This window comes from Paroedura picta, chromosome 5 (assembly GCF_049243985.1).
Source record: "Paroedura picta isolate Pp20150507F chromosome 5, Ppicta_v3.0, whole genome shotgun sequence".
NCBI lineage: Eukaryota > Metazoa > Chordata > Lepidosauria > Squamata > Gekkonidae > Paroedura > Paroedura picta.
Window position 1 is genome coordinate 91,600,927 of NC_135373.1, and position 16,667 is coordinate 91,617,593.

The following is a 16,667-nucleotide window of genomic DNA, read 5'->3' on the forward strand; positions in this document are numbered from 1 at the left end:
GAAATTTTAATTTGCAACTCTTCCTTCCATTTTGCCTCATTATTTGATTTGTTGGAGTCCAGGTCTATCTAGATCTCTAGGTTTTTTGTAAAAATAAAAATCTGTCAGTAAAATTTTAAAAGTTTGAAAAGGTTAACATTTCTTTGACATCTTGAAATGTTATTTCTAATTTGTAAGGATTAACCAACAAAGAGAAGGAGCGGCTAGGAAATCGATAACTGCTGTCAACTATAAATCGAGACAGAATATGGTGTTCTTCTGCCTGTCCCCCAAAGCTTTTGAGGTCCCTGTTTGGAATTCTGCACTCAATAAAATTGGTACTGATGGTGAGGTAGTGGATGCAAGTTATTCCCTATAACTGTATTTCTATTATTGCCATAGATGCTTTACTGAATTTTAATATACCTCAAATACTTTTTAAAAAAAACCCATGTCTATCTTGTTTCATATATAATGATTTACCTATCTGTTGACAAATCACAATTAATGTCTATGCATGCTGTCACTTTGAAATTGCAGGGAACTGTAAGACCATAAAAATGTCCATTTGCATTACTGTTTTATGTATAATCCTAGGTAAATTGCTTGATACAAGATTGTATGAATGAAGATCTAGTGACATGGCCAAACAATGAAACTCTGAGTCATCTCTGAATGGGTATCCTGAACTATCTTTTATTAATAAATAGTGTCTGTTCCCTCTCCCTATTTAGATCTTGCCATGGCATGGTAATCCTTTTCCCTGCTGTAGTTTTTCTGCCGCACTGGGAGAAAGCTACAAGTTGTCTTCAAACTACCTAAATGTTTTCCTGAGTACATCAAACAGCAGGCCTGGGAGAAGCAGAGATGTTTGAATTTGGGGAAATGGTGTGAGGATAAAAGGTTAACCCTCTTTCTCTCTCTACAGCTTTAGTACAAATTGCCCTCCACTGGTGCTGCCATCCACTAAAAATTGTTCAGGAGATCCATTATTTGATCTCCAAGTATCTTATCTGCCTTGATGCAGGGAAGCAGAAATATGATTTGAGGCAGGACCTTCATCCTCACAGTTGCAACAGAGCATGTCCCTTGAAGAGGCAACTATTATACTGTGTTTTTCAGATATTACTCTGATGTGCGGTTGACATTTGATGTTCTTTGCTCTGAAGGACCTCTTCACTTTGGAACTTTACAGTCCCTGATCAGATTCTAACTAGAGGAAATCATTCTGATCCTTTTCTCAGCTAAAACTGTCCAGTGAATTTAATTCCATGAATATATTAACATACAGTTACATCACTAACATTATTAGCACAAATATGTCAATGAGTTTATTTTTATCTGTACAGCATGCAGAGTACCTTACAATGTGCCACGTGAGTGTCAATGAAAATTATTATATTTAGTGCCAACTGTGCTGACAGATCATAGTTTTCAGAAGAATATCTTTCTTTGATGTAGCGCCTCATTTTCTAAACCTCAGTTTGGTGTTCATTCTGTTATGCAGAGTCACTGAGTAAAGATAAGAAGCTACAGAGTCAGAGCATGGGCCCACTGAAAGTATTAGCTCCTCTGGCTCGCCATAGCACTGTATGAGAGTCTTTAAATAGAGATATTGACTAGGGATGTTCTGCATGGAAAACATGTGCTTTACCCAGCCTTTCTCAACCTTTTTACTGTTGAGAGACCCCTGAAACATTTTTCAGGCTTTGAGAAACCCCAGAAATGGTGTGATTGTGGAGAATATGGTTAGGAAGCATGGCTGTGTACCTGCCAACCTAGGGTCCCTCCCCCTCCCACTCTCTCCAGCCCCATCATTGGCTATTTGCTAGGGGCGGGTGAGTTGACATGACCATATATGTTCATATCATCTGATAAATGTTTAACTATTAAAAATATAAACAATTAACTCCCACCCATCCTGGAAACCCTTCAGGGCCATCAAGAAACCCCAGGGTTTCATGAAACATTGGTTGAGAATCCCTGGCTTTAACACTGAGAGCAACTTGACAGGTCTGTCCGAATCTCACGTCCTCAAACACCACCGTGCTTCTCTTATTCCAGCCAGTGTTGTGAATGTCCAGTTTTCAGCAGAAGATACTTGGAAGAGAGTAAATACTTAAACTTTCCCCTTGCCCAATCCCTTTTCCCCTTCTTCCTATATCTTCTACCACTGCTTTTTCCTTCAGCATAGGTTTCAGATAGGGTTGCCAGCTTAGGGGTGGGAAATACCTGGAAGGGGGGGGGGTGAGCAGGAATGGGTGGGATTTGGGGCAGAGGGACTTTAGTGGAATATAATGATATGGAGTCCACCCTCCAAATCAGCCATTTTCCCTAGGGGAACTGATCTCTTTAGTCTGGAGCTATAATTAGAGCTATAATTCCAGGGCATTCCCAGGTCCCACCAGATCCTGGGTATCACAGGTAGACATAATCCAAAAAACTACAAATCACACCACCTGATCCCAGATGTGTACAGGAGAAGCGAAGCAGTATACAAACTTCAAGTGGGAAGTACCTCAGAAAGCCACAGATCTCCCATTTCCTATCATCACTGCTGTAACAGAAGATCACCAATTATTACCTTCAGGGGAAGAGGCTAAGAAAGCCAGCTGAAATAGTTCAGCAGCAGGAGGAGAATTTCAGCTTCCATCAAGCATCATTGTCCATGTGATGATTCTCAAGCTAGCTATGATTTTATAGATGTAATAAATATTCCAGCTTGCTTATTTTGTTTTTAAATCCTGCCTGGCTTTGAACAGAATTTTTCCTAGAGAAGGGATACAGCTACACAGCAACAGAATGAGTAAATGCCCCTGGATCTGTGCCCCTCCCCCACAATTAACTGTACCTAGTTAGAATGACAGACTTCTAAGTCCATTGAAGGCAATGGGTTTAAATAGGATTGCACTTAAAAAAAAACGAGACTGCCTGTTTCACCGGTGCCAGTATAAACCTAGGTAAACAGGAGTTGTATTGACCGGCACTTCCAATGATGTACACATTTGTGGCTGCCTCGCAGTATCAAACAGCACAGTCCTTACCACCTTCAGTGGTTGGGATCCGCTCCCTGCTTTTACAGCCTTGGCTGTCTTGTTGGCCAGAAGGATTATAGCTTGCAGTTTTGGATAGAGGCCTGTGATTTGTAGCATGGACCTTGTTTCTTTGGACGAGCGCAGTTGGAGTACAGATAGGTATTCACAAGTATCTAAACAGAAAGAAGGCAGCAGCAGCAGCAGCAGCAGCAACAGGGCAGCCGGGAGGCAGGGATTACATCAAAGCTTTCAGGACACTGTGAGCACTGCTACAGTCGCTGAGGGATTTTCATGGGTGCAGAGGCACAAAGTAACCCCTCTAATCCCTTTCTCACTGGCTTATGGCCTCTGAAGAAGCTTAATAATTAAAGAGGAATACAGTCAAAGTGTTTTTAAGGACATATGGTATGGCAAGCTTATGCCTGTGGGTTCCAAAACATGAAATGCATGGCAGGCTGTACATGGCAGGTAGGAGGGAAAGGGTCCTTTCACCCACTGCCCCCAAACAGAATACTTTGTAATTTTATGTGGAAACAAGAGATTATCATTTAGACAGACGGTACTGCATAGCTTGAACAATCACTAGCAGTTCGGGGTTGTATTCCTCTGCAGACTCACTAGGGAGTGAGGCACATTGAACATGGTTCAATTTAAAAGCCAAACTAGATAAGAGACACACAGCTGCTGACATGTGATGTGACACACTGTGTGCAATGTTAGACATCACAAGGGAGGGAAGAAGAGACATGGAGCAATGGTGACTTTGCATCACCTCGCTTGAACCTTTGTTGTTGTTGTTGTTAGGTGCGAAGTCATGTCTGACCCATCGCGACCCCATAGACAATGATCCTCCAGGCCTTCCTGTCCTCTACCATTTCCCGTAGTCCATTTAAGTTTGCACCTACTGCTTCAGTGACTCCATCCAGCCACCTCATTCTCTGTCACCCCCTTCTTCTTTTGCCCTCGATGACTCCCAGCATTAGGCTCTTCTCCAGGGAGTCCTTCCTTCTCATGAGGTGACTCTCATGAGGTAAGTCTCAAGTATTTGAGTTTCATCTTCAGGATCTGGCCTTCTAAGGAGCAGTCAGGGCTGATCTCCTCTAGGACTGACCGGTTTGTTTGCCTTGCAGTCCAAGGGACTCACAAGAGTCTTCTCCAGCACCAGAGTTCAAAAGCCTCAATTCTTTGACGCTCAGCCTTCCTTATGGTCCAACTTTCACAGCCATACATTGCAACTGGGAAGACCATAGCCTTGACTAAACGCACTTTTGTTGCAGGGTGATGTCTCTGCTTTTTAGGATGCTGTCTAGATTTGCCATAGCTTTCCTCCCCAGGAGCAAGTGTCTTTTAATTTCTTTGCTGCAGTCCTCATCTGCAGTGATCTTGGAGCCCAGGAAAATAAAATCTGTCACTATCTCCATTTCTTCCCCATCTATTTGCCAGGAATTGAGAGGGCCGGATGCCATGATCTTTGTTTTCTTGATGTTGAGTTTCAAGCCAACTTTTGCACTCTCCTCCTTCACCCACATCAACAGGCTCTTTAGTTCCCCTTCACTTTCTGCCATTAGAGTGGTATCATCTGCATATCTGAGGTTGTTGATATTTCTCCCTGCAATCTTGATCCCAATTTGTGACTCCTCTAATCCCGCCTTTCTCATGATGTGCTCCGCATACAAGTTAAATAGGCAAGGCGACAGTATACAGCCTTGTCGAACTCCTTTCTCAATTTTGAACCAATCAGTGATTCCATGTTCAGTTCTCACTGTTGCTTCTTGACCTGCATATAAGTTTCTCAAGAGACAAATAAGATGCTCTGGTATTCCCATCTCTTTAAGAACTTGCCACAATTTGTTGTACTCCACACAATCAAAGGCTTTAGCATAGTCAATGAAGCAGAAGTAGATGTTCTTCTGGAACTCCCTAGCTTTCTCCATGATCCAGCATATGTTGGCAATTTGATCTCTAGTTCCTCTGCCTTTTCGAAATCCTGCCTGTACTTCTGGAAGTTCTCGGTCCATATATTGCTGGAGTCTAGCTTGTAGGATTTTGAGCATAACTTTGCTAGCATGAGAAATGAGTGCAATAGTGCGGTAGTTTGAACATTCTTTGGCATTGCCCTTCTTTGGGATTGGAATGTAAACTGGCCTTTTCCAATCCTGTGGCCATTGTTGAGGTTTCCAAATTTGCTGGCATATTGAGTGTAGCACTTTTACTGCAATGTCTTTTAAGATTTTGAATAGTTCAACTGGAATGTTGTCACCACCACTAGCTTTATTGTTGCTCAGACTTCCTAAGGCCCATTTGACTTCACATTCCAGGATGTCTGGCTCCAGGTCAGTAACTACCCTTTTGTGATTATCAGGGATGTTAAGCTCACTCTTGTATAGTTCTTCTGTATAATTTTGCCACCTTTTTTAAATCTCTTCTGCTTCTGTGAGGTCTCTACCATTTTGGTCCCTTATCATACCCATCTTTGCATGAAACGTTCTCTTCATATCTCCAATTTTCTTGAAAAGATCTCTGGTCCTCCCCATTCTATTGTTTTCTTCCATTTGTTTGCACTGTTCATTTAAGAAGGCATTCTTATCTCTTCTAGCTTTTCTCTGGAATTCTGCATTCAATTGGGTGTGTCTTTCTCTTTCTCCCTTGCCTTTCACTTCCCTTCTCTCCTTAGCTATTTGTAAAGCTTCCTCAGACAGCCATTTTGATTTCTTGCATTTCTTTTTCTTTGGGATGGTTTTAGTTGCTACCTCTTGTACCATGTTGCGAACCTCCGTCCATAGTTCTTCAGGCACTCTGTCTATCAGATCTAATTCCTTAAATCTATTTGTCACCTTTACTGTATATTCATTGGGAACATGATTTAGTTCATACCTGAGTGGCCTAGTGCTTTTCCCTGTTTTCTTCAATTTAAGCCTAAATTTTGCAACAAGAAGCTGATGATCTGAACCACAGCTCCTGGTCTTGTTTTTACTGACTGTATAGAACTTCTCCATCTTTGGCTGCAGAGCACATAGTCAATCTGATTTCTGTGTTGACCATCTGGTGATGTCCATGTATAGAGTCGTCTCTTGGGTTGTTGGAAAAGAGTGTTTGCTAAGACCATTGTATTCTCTTGACAAAATTCTACCAGCCTGTGCCCTGCTTCATTTTGTACTCCAAGGCCAAACTTGCCTGTTATCCTGGTTATCTTTTGGCTTCCTACTTTAGCATTCCAATCCCCCATGATGGCGTTGCTTCTAGAAGGTGTTGTAGGGCTTCATAGAACTGGTCAACTTCATCCTCTTCAGCAGCAGTGGTTGGGGCATAGACCTGGATTACTGTGATGTTGAATGGTTTGCCTTGGATTCACTTGAACCTTATATCCACATAAACATGTATAGGATAGGCTGCATGTGTTCTCTGTCTAAAGGCCAGTTCACACAGCTAATTGAAAACAGGGAGAATGTAGGCTGAGCAGTTCTGGCAAAACTGTAGCACTGAGGGCTTTTTGGCTGAACACGGGTAATGGTCTTGTCTTATAGTGATACACTGTAGAAGCCAGGGCCATTTCTGCATGAGGAATTTGTCCCTGTCCAGCCTCTAATTGTTTGTGGGTTTTAAAGCTGCTTCCTCATGATATTGGTGGCAATCTTTAGCTCTCCAGTGGTTGGCGTGAGTTTTTGTCCCCGTTGCCCCGCGATGAGAAAATGCACGAGAATCCGCTTCCCCTTTCTTGTTGCGGTGCACAATTTGGGCTCACGGCGGTTTACATCATATAACAATAAAAACACAATGAAACACCCAATAAAAACATCCCAACTTAAGATCTTGCAGCGGCAATAATAACTCTAATCCCGCCCCTTGTTCAGGGGGGACAGTGTTTCCTGCTCCTGTTCTTTTATGTATCCAAAGAGCTCTAAAGGCTGAAGACACAGCCTAAAATTGATCACTTAAAGTCCCTGCTTGAGATTATGGGGCTCCTGGTTAGAGAGCCAGACATCATGACACTGAGTAGTCATTTATTTATTTAAAATATTCAAAGAATTGCATTTCTCCTGAGCATCTCAGGAACCAAGTCAGGTTCTAGGGAGGAGTGCCTATTGCCTGAGATGTGGATAAGGCACGTCCCCACTGAATAGCTGGATCCTCATCTGGCTGCCATTGCAGTTGCCCTTCTTCCTCTCAGATGCATTTCAAGGAGAGAGACAATGGGCACGGCTGAACCAGAGCCTGGATTATTTGTTACTTGAGGCAACCTTTGCCTGGTACCTTTTTCCTGCTGTTGTTGTAACATGTAGCACATTGCTCCATGGAATCTTCCCTCTTGACAGTGACAGGAGGAGGGGATGGAAGAAACAGAGGAAAGGATCATAAGGAGACCACCACAACATGTTTTAATGGCAGTTCAAATAGTCCACCAAATAATATTTAGGCCAAATTACCTATTTCTGAACTGAAGCCCAAGCAATGGCTTCCTTCTGGGAATCCTGCAGCCTGCCATTTTGTGACTTTGCTAGGAATATTCTTTTGCAGAATTAGAAATTCAAGAATTATAGAAAATCAAAACTGTTATCCACGTTAAATTAACACTATAGTGAAAACATAACCCCGAAGATCTGAAAAAATGATGAAAGCAACAGAAGATTCCCTTTTCTTGCTCTCTCAGCTCCACTTACCTTGCAGGGTGTCTGTTGTGGGGAGAAAGGGAAAGGTATTTGTAAGCCACTGGGGGACTCCTTCAGATAGTGAAAAGCGGGGTATAAAAAAACAGCTCTTCTCTTTTCTTCATGTGGCTTTTTTTTCAGAGTAGGGCACTCCCGTGACACATCGACAACCACTCTTGAAGCAGAAGGGTCTAACTGTGCTGTGTGATGTGGCATCTGATAGGGTGTCTGCTGGGCAGAGAACAGAGTCAAGACTCTTAATGAGCAGGTGCAAATCCTTGGTCCTGCCTAAATGGCCATAGTCATTGCTAAACTGCGATCTAGAGAAAGTTCAGATCTAACTCTGCAGACTATTGTGTGCATGCTCATACACTATAAAAGAAGTTAAAATCCAACTCTATTTGTTTATGTGGATATCATTCACCTCATTTTATAGCTTTATTAAGCAAACTTTTTCCCTAGTAGTTCATACACTATGCTGTGTGCAAGTTATAAAAGTAGCTTATCTATACCAATAAAGATCTCTGCGTATGCTTTGCCCTTTAACACCATGAATGTCTGGAGAGAAAAAAAGGTTTCCCATGATATAGTGCATTGTATATGTTTGCTAGGCAAGAAAGAAATTAACAGAAAATAAATAAAAGATTATATTGAGATAAAAGATGATATTGAATTGGAGTCAGAGGGAAAAGACTGTCTCACATATGCCAGCACTGAGATTAAAATGTGATATTGTTTGTTAGTTTGTTTCTTCTTTTGTGTGTCAGTTTTTAGTTTGTGAGATCAAGGAGCCGTATGGAATGGGCAGTATAAAAATCTAAATAAACAAACAAACAAATAAATAAATAAAGACAAGAATTAATTTAGTCAAGCTCATTGTCATCTAAGATGACAAGAGCAGCTGTCATGGACCACTGTTTGCTCATCAGTTAGGGGTCATAATGAATTACAGCTAGGACAAAAGTTTTCATGGTTAATGTGTGCAAGATTTGTCCCATCTGTGATCACAAATATCTGAGAACTGTTTTGCTTTTACAAAGTTATATATGATATATGCTTAAAAGTTCAAGAGTCAGTAGAAATTATCCTTATTAAGCAAGTTGCTAGACTTTCTTTTCAAGTTCATGGAAATTAAATTTCTTGCTCTGAAAATGGGCTAGCACTACAAACTTGTGTTCACGTCCAACCTAGCTTAAACAATTTAACATACCAACAAATTATTTAATCTAAAATAAACAAGAAATCCCTTGGTGTGAAATAAATGTGCTGTACTTGAAGAAAACAAATCATTCAAATACAGTTTGGTTCACTGCTAATTTATCCCAAGGAAAATTCAAGTAACAACAGGATGATTTTCCTGATAGTTATCTGTTGTGGTTCATTTTACAGAGATTCATACGACTACCAGAGAGACATTCCAACTATGTTCTCACACCTGTGCAGATATTGTAATATGTGACTCCAAGCATCAACTCAATGCACATAATCTTTTCTACACATGAAGAGATAAAGAATCTTCAAAATTAGGTGTATGCTATGCACTCACAGATTCTCCCTGAGATATTTTACACCGAATATACCCAGTTGGCTGGTAGTGGAGCATAATATAAGGTCTTGATGGGCTCCCAAATGTCCAGAATTTCTTACTGACAATTCCATAAGCCATTTCTTGCTTGTTTTACAGCAAGAGGTTGAATGATCGCTTCACTGTTTCTTCTAGTTCTGCAATATAATCTGTAATCTGTCTTCCTGCTACACTGTATGTTTAATTACAGTCTGTAGTCTTTCCCTTATCCCCAAAATTCTTATCCAGGAGATTCTATTTTTCCTTACAAGTAAGAACTGCAGCTACCTCCTGGTAGAGCCAATGTAGAGTAGTGGTTAGAATGTCAGACTACAGTCTGGTAGACCGAGGTTTGAATCTCCACGCTGCCATGAAAGCTAGCTGGGTCAGGTGTATTCAGCCTATTCTATCTCATAGGGTCATTGTAAGAATATGAAAGAGGAGAGGACAGTGATGCAAGCTGCTTTGAGTTTGCTGCTGCCTTCCTTGGTGGTATCCTTTCCAAATATCAACCATGCTTTCCTTCCAAGATCTGATAAGATTAGGCTTTACCATGCTGCCTCCCCTCCAAAGCCCCACTTGTACATATTACTAAAAGGATACCAGGGGAAGGGATTGTGATGAGCTGCCAGGCAAGGACACAGAATGTCTTGACCACTTGTAAGGCCCAAAGCAGACAGTGGGTATTCTGTGACTTCCATAAGAGGAGATATGAGTTGTACCAGATCCACATCACTTTGACTCATAGAGCATAATGCTATGGTACTATTGTTGACTCTCCTGTGTGGCTGCTGGACTACTGTGTGAGATCCAGTTGAGTAAACAAGTGAAAATAATTTATTTTTGGAAAACAACTGCACATTTTAAAATCTAAAACAAGAGTTGTACCTATATTAGCCTGCGGCACGTGGTACAGGGCGGCCATAATGCTAGTAAGAAACCTGCAACAATCATGAACTTCTGAAAATTACTATTTAACATATTTTGAATCTACAGTTAATGCAACATTCCAAATATATCCCTAGCGTAAATAACAGTAATAAATCCTCAGTCAGGGAAGATATTACTCAGGTTGCTTTTCAGAACTTTCCCCATTTATGACTATTAATAATAGAAAACAGCTGCTTTCTCAAGAAAAGTCTGTATCCAGTGTTACTAAATTGCACAGCTGTTGAGCTTGGGTGGTATTGTGAGAGAGCCTCAGAATAGCACTGTTGGCATGCAGTTCCAATGGGCAGCACTATTAAAAGCTTAACTGCTATAAAGACAGGTAAAGGACTGTGAAGAGTTAATTCTTCATAGAGCCAGAGAGCCTTGAGTGATATGCTGTTCCAAGAGATCTGATTGGTTAGCATCAGCTGAGCTGAGACTGTCTATAGAGAGCTGCATACTGAGGAGAGAGTCAGTCAGATTTCTGCCTTGACCGAGTTGGATCTGATTCTAGCCTTAGCTGGGAAGAGCTGAATATTGACATTTTTGAAATTCAGCTCTGACTAAGAACAGTTTAACACAGACAGGAGAAAGTTGGCAAGGACAAGTGGGTAGCTAGATAGAGACCCCCACTTGGACCAAAACAAGTGGATAGATTTTCTAATGAGAATTTTCCTACCCGGTCAAACAGGGAGTTAGCTTTGAAGAGAGCAGAGATATCCCTGGTCTGGTGTGGTTAGAAACTGGAGACCTTAAAACTCAAGGCAAGTACTGGTGTTTCAAGTTTTATAAGTTCATATAAGTTAAAAGGGGCTCCCATTCCTCCCCTCAGCTTCCTGGACTGAGCAAACAATCAAGATATTATACTGTGACAGAGTGGGGGCCACCATAATTATTCAGGAAAGGAGAAAACAGATAGCTAGGGTAGCTCAGTCATAGAAGAGAAAGAAAAAGAAAAATAGAGGGAGGGAAAAACTGAAAATCTTGCCTCTGAGGGAGGGAAATGGACTGTCATAGCTGTATAATCATGACATTTAAACCATAGTTCTTTCCATATAATGAGAGGCTGGCAGCACAATGTTGCATTAACCTTTTGAAAAAAAACTCTATGTTTGCAAGTTTCTAAAGAGTATGAGGATTGTACTGGATCACCTGCAAACTGGTGGAACAAGTAAACCTGAGCCAGCAGCTCCTTTTAGAATAGGAGTGACAGATAGGAGAAGGGAGTTTTCTTCTGTATATATAGGCCCATTCCGCACAAGGACCAATGTTGCCAATTGGTTCCTGAAAGAAGAAACGCTATTTTTAATAGGGGGACGCAATCTCCGAGTTACGCATAACTGCCTTTGTAGTGGAATCCAGTAGCACTTCAATTGTTTCCCACAGGTTTCCGGTCTCGCCAAAAATCGCTAGAAAGGAAGCGATTTTTTCTGTGCTTTGTCCCGCCCCTGGCCGTCAATCAAATGACCAGCCAATGGGCGGCTGTTATCATGCTCCCGAAAAGCCCCTTTCCCTTTAAGAACAGGTTTAAAAAAAGAAAAGAAAAACACACGTTGCAACGGATATGCCTTGATTCCTTGATTCCTCCTAATGTAGAGACCCATCTAGCTGGCAGCTGGCGTGTGAGCTGGCGATTCATCATTATCACGCTCCCCCGAGTGAAAAAAAAAATCCCCCCGTGCACGAGTGCGATTTTCGGCTGAAAATAAACGGAACTTGCAAACAGGGTTGTGCTGTGATTGGTGACTTAGGGGAGCTTTAAAGCAGCTCTGTGGAGGGACTGTAACTGAAGAAGTCTCGCTGGGTGAATGAAGGTTTGCCGGTTCGTTTCTTTTTGCTCGCTCCGAGAAAAAAAATGGCGATCGCTTCGGAGGAGAGAGCCAGGGGGAGGGACTTGGCTGGAACTGCAACAATGGGAACGCACAGGTCTTTTTCACTACTGTTGCAGATTGTTTGCAAGAGTGTAGCACTTTTCAGAGAGTGAATCAACTTTTCAGGATTTCCCTTTAAGCGTTACAATGAATCACTTTTTGCGGGACTGTTTCAGGAGTGTGGCAGTTTGTGTGCAACATCTTGCGTAACTGCAAATTAGTAGTGTTTACAATTTGGAAGCCTTTTGCAACATTGAAGTCATGCATAATGGCCCATAGACTTCCCCCAGAGTGATTTTGGACCAGACTGAAAAACAGTCTCAGGCTCAAACGTCTAACCACTTCTCAGACAAAGACCCTTGTCTTAGAAGTGGTTAGACTATAGGATTCTCCATTCTATTCTTGAGCTTATGGCCAAAGTGATATTATGGGGATTTACTCCTAAGGGGAAGATTTTTTAAATCATGTGTATAATATTTAACAAGGTGGAAGCTATTGATGGAAACTAAAATTTAGGAAAATGAAAGTGAATCCAGACGTCATTCTGGCTGAGCTCTGTGATTGGTTTGTTTAAGGAATAAGAAACAAAGAATTTGGGTTCATTAAAAAGTTTATTATTCAGCTGTTTTCGTCATTCCTTGACTTCAAATTTTGAAGTTTAAATAGCTGACAGCCATTTCAGCGATCCATTTCATTCCCCCCCCCTGCCAAACAGAGGGAAATGAAATGCTGAAAAATTCAGCATTCCTTATTATTTTGGAATCTCAATCCCATTGGGATTCTGGAAAATCAGGAAATACCAATATACCTTGCAGGTTCAGTATACCCAAACACCAGAAATATCAGGATTTTTGTTTTATTTTGTTTCGCACACCCCTATTGGATGTTTATGACTGGCTCGGGGTGATTAACAACATGATGATAAATGAAACATAATCATTAAAGGTAACAATGTAAAAATAACAATGTTAATTAAAATAGTTAAAACAAGTTAAAACACCTCTATCAAATTCTGTTACTGCTTTAGAGTCTGAATCAATTGCCTGTAAGTATACCTCATTTATCCCAGAGGAACTTATAGCAGAACAAGTCTACTCAGACTAGCATCAACAGCTCTCCAGGGTCTCAATTGGATTACTTTCACATCACCTACTACCTGGTCCTTTTCACTGGAAATGCTAGGGGTTGAACTTGAAACCTTCTGCTTGCCAACCTGATGCTCTACCACTGATCCATGGCCCCTCTCCTTCATACTGGGACCACAGTGTGTGTTTGGGAAAGGGGCTTCAGCCTCCTCCATCAGTACAGTTGTAACCCCACAGTGAGGTAGATAATGCTCCTGGAACTATTTCAGGTTGGGAAAACGGTGCAGAGAGAAGGCTGAATCCTTTTCCCACTTCATGGAATGAATTTGAAATGGGCCCCCAGGCACCTGGAAAACAATGTGTATTAAAATTAGGCTACAAACTTTAATGTGTAGTTCAGGCCTTATTCGCATGGGTATATGTCTAGAACAAACATGTCCTCTCAGACTCACACATCAGACAACTAGAGATGTTTATTCAGCCAACAAAATTGTTATGATTGTTTTAATTTCACTTAAAGTTCCATAAGTAAAGGAAAATGTTCACATTTTATTTATTTAACCTATTCATAGCCTGAGCCTCTTGTGGCACAGAGTGGTAAGGCAGCAGAAATGCTGTCTGAAGCTCTGCCCATGAGGCTGGGAGTTCGATCCCAGCAGCCAGCTCAGGGTTGACTCAGCCTTCCATCCTTCCGAGGTCGGTAAAATGGGTACCCAGCTTGCTGAGGGGTAAACGGTAATGACTGGGGAAGGCACTGGCAAACCACCCCATATTGAGTCTGCCATGAAAACGCTGGAGGGCGTCACCCCAAGGGTCAGACATGACTCGGTGCTTGCACAGGGGATACCTTTATTCATAGCCTGCCTTTTAGACATGCCAATTCCACATTCAGAAATACCTGGAGATTTGAGGGTAGAACCTGAGAGGGTGGGGTTTTGAGAGGGGAGGGGCCTTATTAGGGTATAATAGCATGTAAGCCACCCTCCAATGTATCCATTTTCTCCAGGAGAAATGGATCAGTGGTTTAATTTGAATACATAACAAATATATGATTTATGCTGTTTGGAGATCAATTGTAATTCCAGATGACCTCTAGCCTCCTCCTGTAAGTTTGCAAGTCCATTTTTCACTGAGATTAAAGGCAAGCTACAGTGTACAGAAAGAGAGAGAAAATGTACCAATACAGTGTAGGAGATCAAATCAACAATGCAAAAGAACTAGGAGTACAAAACTGAATGACAGTGTGAGAAGCCATGTAAACATCCATACAGTCAACCAACAATGCAAATCAACAATCCAAGTTCACTTTTACATTACACTCTGCTTAATTTTCTCTGTCATGTTTTTTTGACAAAATAGCCACATTGTCTGACAAGACACATTACCTATAGAATATATGGTCATATTGTGCCAGCAAATGATTCAGTTGCCAAGGTAAAAAGCAAAGGAAAGGGGGGACAACCCCTTACTTAAATGGAAGGTCAGGTGAGCCATGCAGGATTTTGACTGCTTCTTAAATATAATCTTCCTTTAATTAGTGGTCTTTGGCAGACAACTGCAAAATGTAAATGGCTCACAGCCAGCATTTGTTGACCCCTTTGCTCTAGTTTGATTTGGTTTAAATGTCTACCCTGAGCTTACCTGTTGATCTCTGTTCTTTAACATCAGGCTGTGCACTTGGTTGAAAGTCAACTGCTACTGTTCCCTTAAAAAAGAAAAGAAGTTTCCCAACTTCTCTTTCTGGGCCTAGAGTACTCTAACCATTTGCAGCTTCCAGCTGTCTTGGCATCCCTTTTGTTTTCCTTTGCACTTCATAAGGTGTAGGCCGACCATGCAAGATACAGGGCATAAAACATCATCTCTCCTACTGTATAAATAAGCTGCTTGCTTCCTTCTGCCTCAATTAAGACTTGCCTGATAAAGCCAGCAGAGTCAGTTTCTCACACAGCTGAACTCTAATCTATGGCAATTAACCTTTTGTTTAACCAACAGATGCAATATTCACATAAACAATGCAGGACAGAGTATCTTGGGGGATTTGAATGTGGTGGTATAAGTCCTCCTTTGTTGAGTTACTTAAGTCAGAGGGATTTTGATGGCCTTGCTAATATGTTTAATTTGGTTTCTTACATTATGAGAACACCTGAGCTATGGAACAGTCTTCAAAGCAGCAAAAAGTGCCTCCTGGATTGTGGAGACCACTGTGGTTGAGTTCATATTTGACATGAATTCTGTGTGTAAAATTAGTGGCCCAAAATAACCTGGCTTTTCAGGACTCACCCTCCTGCAAATCAATTTCTTCTCCCCCCCCCAGGTAGGCTTTTAAAAGTTCTTTATGCTCTTTCCAATGAAAACAAATTTTACTCTCACTTTTAGCTAAGGCTGAACATAAGATCTTTTCTATTACATCGTCTGTGACCTCCTTAGATCTTGACATGGCCCTGTTGTGCAGAATGAAGTGGAATATTGCAGCATTTGCTCCTGAGGGGAGTTTCTGTCTTGCTCACCATTTGAAGTAACTAAGCCTTTTAATTCACTGCCAGGGCAATATGTTTCCATTGGAGAGCTTTCAAAATATTGACTTCCCCCCACTTACTTGGAGATCTGTCGTGAATGCTTCGTGTTCATCCAATTTATTAAATATAACCTAAATTTTATTCATAAGCCATAACATACATCTGTGTTCCAATCAATTTATCTTATCAAACAATATTTTTTAAAAATGTTTGTGTCAGACTTGTACTCTTGGGGCAGGGGCAGCTGCCATCTGCTTATCCCCCTTTTTGCCCATCTTCATCATAAGCCATCAGAAGCCTTTATTCTCTTTTATAACACACAATTAAGGAGTACTGTCCCTTTAATTTGAATCTTCTGTTTCATCCCTAGGTTTGACACCTGGGCGGGAGCAGCTTTTTCTTGTGCTAGTCACCCTTACCCAGATTTCCTTGCTTCCTAAAGCAGTCTTAAAGCATGTCCATTTGTGGAGAGCCATTTCCACTCTTCCCTTTAGTGAACCACTTACAGGTAAGCCTGCCCTCAGCAGCCTCCTTTCCTTGCCAGCCCTTCTCCTAGCCACACCTGCCCCTTTATCCAGTCTCGGCATAGGGAAGGGGAAGTTGCTCTGCCCACTAGCTCAGCAATGGCAGAGGACTGATGACCAGCCTTCATGGCCCTTCTTCCTCACAGTTGGCTTAGGAGGGGAAGAGCTACATTAAAGACCTTTCAGCAGTTTTATCTCTGAGTACAAATGGAATCCCATACTTGGCCCAGTTTTAACTAACAGTTAGCCCTTTATTTATACAGAAAATTCTAAAACTTCTTCTGTAACTTTTGTATTCTTTGTGAGGTAAGACCTACTTAGTATGCAAAGATACTGGAGAAAACCTAGGCAGATTCACATGGTACTTTGGGGCTCATTATCACTATGCAGTTAAGTGACTGCTCTCTTTGGAGCATGACCAGCATACGGCAATAGCTCTGCAACATGTGATGGTGAATTTTAGTCAAGAGACATGATGTATGGATGTGGTGTACTAAATGATGTACTAAAACTGTAA

At 41.4% G+C, this 16,667-nt stretch overlaps 1 long non-coding RNA gene across 2 annotated transcripts in view; it reads left to right on the forward strand.

The window, feature by feature from the left end:
* Window positions 1-16,667, forward strand: part of LOC143838138 (uncharacterized) — a 202,379-nt gene that overhangs the window by 122,306 nt on the left and 63,406 nt on the right. Inside the window, exon 3 of one of the 2 annotated variants that reach the window (XR_013231243.1) lies at window positions 178-325. The exons of the other annotated variant lie outside the window; for it this stretch is intronic. This is a non-coding gene — a long non-coding RNA (uncharacterized LOC143838138). Of the gene's footprint in view, window positions 1-177; window positions 326-16,667 lie in introns of those variants that run through there. 2 annotated transcript variants of the gene reach the window in all.